The following is a 6838-nucleotide window of genomic DNA, read 5'->3' on the forward strand; positions in this document are numbered from 1 at the left end:
TGAACATAAGTGTTATCAGTTTTATCTTAACATAAGCAAAATATAACCAAGCCGAAGTTGAATATTGTGCTTACAAAGTCACTTGTAATATTCAAATGGACGTTAGTTTAGCCATATTTATTTCACACAATACCAATTGTTTTACATATTATTGCATACAACATTTCATACAACATAATAATATAGACGTTATTCGTTCTTATTTCAATAAATTTAATCACTAATCGATATGATTACTGAGCAGGATAAGAAATTATATGAACTTACTAAAAGCCAAGATCAAGATATTGATGGTACTCTAGGAAAGGATTGTGACAATATTGGAGGAAAAACACCAGAAATGTAAAATAATTGATGCCCTCTTTGCTACTCTGAGCGACGATATAAGTTAACTTGATAATGGACGATGACTGTTTCTTTTTACAATCTTACAATTGAATATGGAGCGGCATATAACAAATATAAGAATCGCTTTGTGACTCCCATGACAGGATTATTATTATTTTCTACAACGTTCATGTCAACACAGGGGGATCTGGAGTCTTAGACTAATACGGAAAAGGGTTTGATTTGTATCAAATTTCCTTTAATTTATTATATGACAAATTGTCCCAGTGTCGTACTCAACGAAAAAATGATGGGGTGCGGCTGAAAACGATTGGAATATAAAATGCTTTCATGTAAAACATTTATACTATTTTCGGTTGTTAGTTTCTTTTCTAAATGCGATTTAACAGACCATGCAATGTTTGATACCATGTGCAAAAACGGTAAGTAAAGCACGCAGAAACTACGATAGTGGCAGCCTATTGTCACATTTGTTGCGGATTTTTGGTGGAAATAAAATTAATTAAATCAATGGATATTTGCATAAAGCTCATCGTGGACTAAGACACTAAATTTGAAATGCCATGTTTCTATTATTAAAAATAATCTAAGTTGATTTGTTCATGTTTATAATTCACATATTAATATGTTAGTGTTCAATACAGATAAGTTCATAAAGCACGACTAAGAAACCACAAATACACCATGAGCATTGGCGAGTAGTTGATGTGTTTGTGACAAGCAAAAAACCAATATGGATTCAAAAATAGCCTGGTTTTCTAGTTAGCCAATCAAACACAGACGAAAGAAATTACACCAAAAACATCAAAACGTGATGTTATAAACAAAATGATGTAATGATGTCATTACATTGCGCGTGTTAGGTTAACCAACAGAAAACACCTTCATTTATCGAATGGAGTGTGATCTACTTTATGAATACATTTGGGGCGGGCAATTATTGCTTCCCTCTTTCAGGCTTTATTAATACTCGCCGTCCGTGTTAATAGTTCTTCTGGTGATCAATTAGAGACATATCTTGAAAAAAATAGTATTGTAATTTCTTACGTCGTGTGTTAATAATTCAACATAGACGAACCGTCGTTTAAAGAAAATTGCTTGTACCTTATGAACCAACGTATGATAGCTTACACCGGCAAATATGTCACCTTCACCGATGAGTCCATTGTGTGCGAGTTTTACGTCTAATAGATAGAGAAAATATGGTTGGTAAAAACCAGTCATATTAAAACTGCTATTAAATTCAAATGAATTAAACAACCAAGTTTTTATTTAGGAGACGATTGCATACATTTTAATTATTCATAATTTGTAATTTAATCACCATAATTCGGTAAGTTTTTGTTTCATGACCTACATCTTTATTGTATGTTTTCTGTATGTCAAGCTTATCTTGAGCTACTTTAAGAAGTCTATTTATAAACAGGGAAGATTGTATATCAACATTATATCGTTTGTTACTGAAACACTGGCGGAATATATAACCTTTGTAAAGCAGTGCAAATGTTTATTCAAAATTATGGCCGAGTATGCATCGGACAAAGTCGACTCTTTGGATGACAAACTCACTTGTAGTGATAAAAGTGATGTTATAATAAAACACTTACCACGAAGCTTCATGGATTTAATTGCCACGATTGCTGAGCATGATAAACAAATAAAGAAACTTACCACACACCAAGACAAAGTTTTCGCCGACAAAACTTTCTCGATAGATCTGAAACAGAGTGATCTAATAAAAGAAGTCGAAGACCTGCGAGATAGAGTGAACACTTTGACGAGGAAGGTGATCGTTTTGAAGGAAAAACAACGGAGAGGACCAGGTACTGTTGCCTTCTTTGCTACAATGAGTGATCATTCTAATCCTTCTCACGGTGAGCGACTTGTGTTTGACACCGTTATCACGAACAATGGAGATGCCTATAATAGATACAATGGTACCTTTGTGGCTCCCATTGCAGGGTTATACGTATTTTCTGCAACGGTGATGCCAAGAGGAGCGGAAATTGGAGTTTTTAGACTGATACGGAATATGGGTTTGATTTGCAACATATATCCTGACGCGGCTGGAATACCGTTTACCTTAGATATGGCATCATGTTCAAGTGTTATACATCTTGACAAGCACGATGATGTTGCAGTTGACAAGGGCTCAACAAAAGGCGCGTTCATGGAGAACACTATTCCTATTTTTCTGGCTTTTTACTGAAGGCTGATTGAAAAGCAAACCACTTTGGTTAATTTGTACAAACATCTTTGAGTTGTCTTACCAAAGTATATGCGATGAACTTTACTTGGGACAGGCATAATTAAATATTATCAAACGATTTGTAATTATTGTAAATTGTCAGGCGTAATGACAAGGATCGTTATTTTAATAATAAGACAGGTTTACTTACATCGTAGAACATATAAACAGTAAGGCATATTTTTGTTTGGAATCTAGCGAAATAGTTTACATGAATGTTTGTCTGAAATGCTGGACTGGTAAATATAGTTTTATGGGATTGTGTGTGTAATTAACAGTATTTACACGAACATAACGGTTCTTCTTGGATGATTTACAAATGAAAACATGTTACGTTAGAATGCCATCTAATAAATCAAAAAGTTGTCCGAAACAAAAACGTTTAGGAAACATTTTTTTTAAAGGTTGATGGGAGGGTTAAAATCAGCGCTTGCACGTTATCAACCATTGAATGAAAAGCTGCCTTTAAAGTTTTTGTTTTCAAACATTAACTATTGCACAATATTATTGACCTTAATTTGTTTACAATACTATTGCCCGACCATCGATGTATGTATTCTATCCATGATTCTCTCAATATATTAAACACATTTTAAATACAGCCCACACATTTCAATATTTTACACTATAGTGCAATCAACATATGCCTTATGAAGTAATTACGTATGTGAATCTTTCTATCACATCATATTAGATTATATTCATTCAGAATTTAACTCAATTTCAAACGCAGCAGTAAAACAACGTGCGAATTATATGAATATGTCTAAAACAGAAAACGTTTTTTTTTTGTTTATGTAAAATTGCCTACATTTGAATTTGTATATACTTTGATTATCAATGCATTGTAAAAAAACAAGTTCGATTGTAAAATTATAATATATAATAGCTCAATATAACAAAAATCAAGAGAAATCGTTTAAGTCTTTGTACCCTTCGTGAAATATTTAGCTTAAAGAAAAACTATTAACGGACGTTTCTTCGAAATATTTACACTATTGTCTATGTATAGTATGTATCAACATCGTATATTGTATATAATCATATGAACGATATTGCAATAGTTCACGCTTAAACATTTGTCGACACAACTGTCATTACGTTTTATTTCTGTAAAATGATATTTAAACTGGTATGCACAGGGTTTTTAATCAAAGCGACAATGGCACTCCAGCTGCTCAGGCTTGCTTTAAATTTGGAACAAAACAACATTAAAATATAAACAGAACAGACTTATGTTATGCATAATCTGTAATTCTGTAATTCTGTAATAAAATGTTTTTAAACTATGTCCAGTAAAAGAGTTGCGAAAATTTGAGCTATCAGTATTTTACGTTAATAATGACAAAAACTCATTCTATGCACATACAAATGAATGTAACGTATCGTTCAGTACCCTCTCCGATATCTATAATCCGAAATGCACGATCTATGTTACGGTAACGGTTACTTTCCGTTGATAAATGAATGCACAATGCAAAGAAGAAACAACATCAGTTATGAGGTAAAGTTTAAAGAAATACTGTACACTTTAACTCGTCCTTATTGAAGTAAAAACGAAGTATTTTCTATACGGCTTGTAGAATGAAAATGATTGTATACGTCTAGAACCATTGTGGCGTTTAAATAAAAATATCTTTATGCGACCTAAGAAATTGAGACAATCTTTAAGGCATTTTACATGCGTTCATTTGTTAAAGGTTTATAGCAATCCATGTATGGAATGAGTGATGTATTGGACGTCATCATTGATGACGTTCAATCGAACGAATGATAAAGGGGGCTAAGTTTCGTTAAGCTGAGGCATATAGTCGCGATTTGGGTCTCTTGAAAACTGGTCGGTAACTTTTGCTGAAATTTGACATGTATATGGAGAAGAATGCGATCTACCTGTTGGCGTAGGCGTTATACCTGGGAAAAATATAGTTTTTTTTATTAAATCACGAAAAAGTTTCGCAAGTTTGACAAAACCGGAATTACAAAATGCGCTATGTGGATATACCGAATTCCTACCGAAATCCCCGAAATCAAACTTTGATATAAAACCATATTTCATTAGTGATTTCAGTGTATTTCGCAACAATCTATATTAAAATACGCAGTTGTTCGATAAATAATCAATATAAATGGGGATTTCGTGGGATCTCGGGGATTCCTGGGGATTTTGGTAATTGCGGGAATGTCGGTATTTTTTCACACCCGTCAAAATGGCCGACTTCTACAGAAAGAACGCTTAAAAGTATTTACAAAATAACATTATCACAAACGATGTAAAGTGAACGCTACTTATCCGTTTTGTAGATAAGTATACGATCAATTGGAAAACACTAACATTTGACATAAAAAAACGCCAGTGGATATGGAAATCTTCATCGTTGGAAATAGCAGACGGCGTCGACCAATGGCTGTCAATACAAGTTCGAAAAGAACGCGAGAAAGTATTAACAAAATAACATAGATGATGTAAAGTGAACGCTAATTCGCTGTTTTGTAGATAAGTATACGATCTATTGAAAAACCATAACATTTGACACAAAAACACCCGTGGATATGGAAATCTTCAGCGTAACGAAATAGCAGACATCGCACGGCGTCTCATCTGGGTCTACGCTGTTTGCCAAGGCCGATAATATAGTGAATGGAAATGCACAAACTCAGTAACTGGCAAGCACATATGCATTAGTAGGTTGTTTCGTGATTATTCAGAAACGACTACATAATTCTTTTGGTTCAGCCAGTGCAACTTAACAGAAATAAGTATAAAAGTTTCTACATCTGACAACAATTTGCCAACTTAATACAAGGTAAGTTGTTTACATTATTTAAAATATTGCAAGCTTACAGTACTCAACAATAAACAGCTGGTACAATGTAATATCATCGTTTTAATTTTAATAAGCCCTTGGTTAATTACCCTTTTTAATGTTATGGATCAATGCATCTCTAACACCTTCAATTGACTTGTTCATGAAAAATATACACCCTCAGTGCATGTTATCCCATACACCATCAATCACTTACGAAGGCTCGATTGGTCATTCTCGGCTCGGGTACTACTTACCGGTACATGTACCCCGGGTACTCTTAACTTTACTTACATGTTCCCTGGGTACGGTAAATAAACTTAAACATACCCGCAAATATTAGATTGTATCCGAGTTGTATATCCGCCAAAAATCCGATGTCGTTAAACATGCTACCGATAACGTAAAACAATATTGTTAACCTTAAACAACCTTCTCTTTTAAAAAATCTGCATCAACATGCTTTTTAGTTTGAGTGTTGAGAGGACGTCGTAGGAATAAGCAAGTAATCAAGAATACGTCTCTGTTTCTGCTTTTATTTCCTTCATGTATAATGACGATAAGGATTGACGACTAACATTGACGACAATGATCACAAGCATTTACGACTAACACTGACGACAAGCATTGTTAAATTAACGATTTAATTTGAATAATAAGATTATAGTACAACAGATATGCTTTTCAAAGTATAATATAATAGCATACACTCATTAGAATAAGAGGTTTCATAAATAACATTGTCATATGAAACATTTTCAATCAATATTGAAATATCTTATTCAATATTTATTACACAGCATGAATTAATTGTTAAAACATAATATAAATACCGAATATGGTGTTCCCCATTTAACGGACCTTGCAAACCAAAAAATGTTTCTTTAAAAAAAATCTATGACGGTAAAAAGTGAGCGTGCGATGTCGCGGAAAATATTATACTTGACGACGTCATACAATGACGCGACTTTAAACAATTTAAGATTTAAAATTAAATCACATCATTGATTTAAACAATGAGTTTTGATAATATAAATGCCATTGAACAGAAAATTGACATAAATGTAAACATAATTAATTTTTACAAAATACCCGACAACAACCGATTTAGTGTTAAAATTCCCGGGTACGTTTTAGTATATTTACCGTACCCAGGGTACGAGCCTTACTAACTGTATTATTATTATATCTCACCGACTACAAGGTACCTTTACCTTGTTGTGTTTATCAACCTGGAATTTATGTAAAGTCCGGCTTTCTTTACTTTTTTTTTCATTCATTTGATTACGCAATTGTTGACGTACCTCGTGGAAAATTATTTGAATCTTTGGATTTTAATGGCGACAAGCTGGAAGTGTCAATTTATTTTAAAAACGAATCTAAGATTTTAAGTATTGTGTGTTTTTCATGCATAATTCAGTGTTTTCCAGAAAATTGA

The sequence above is a fragment of the Dreissena polymorpha genome, chromosome 12 (genome assembly GCF_020536995.1).
Source record: "Dreissena polymorpha isolate Duluth1 chromosome 12, UMN_Dpol_1.0, whole genome shotgun sequence".
Taxonomy (NCBI): domain Eukaryota; kingdom Metazoa; phylum Mollusca; class Bivalvia; order Myida; family Dreissenidae; genus Dreissena; species Dreissena polymorpha.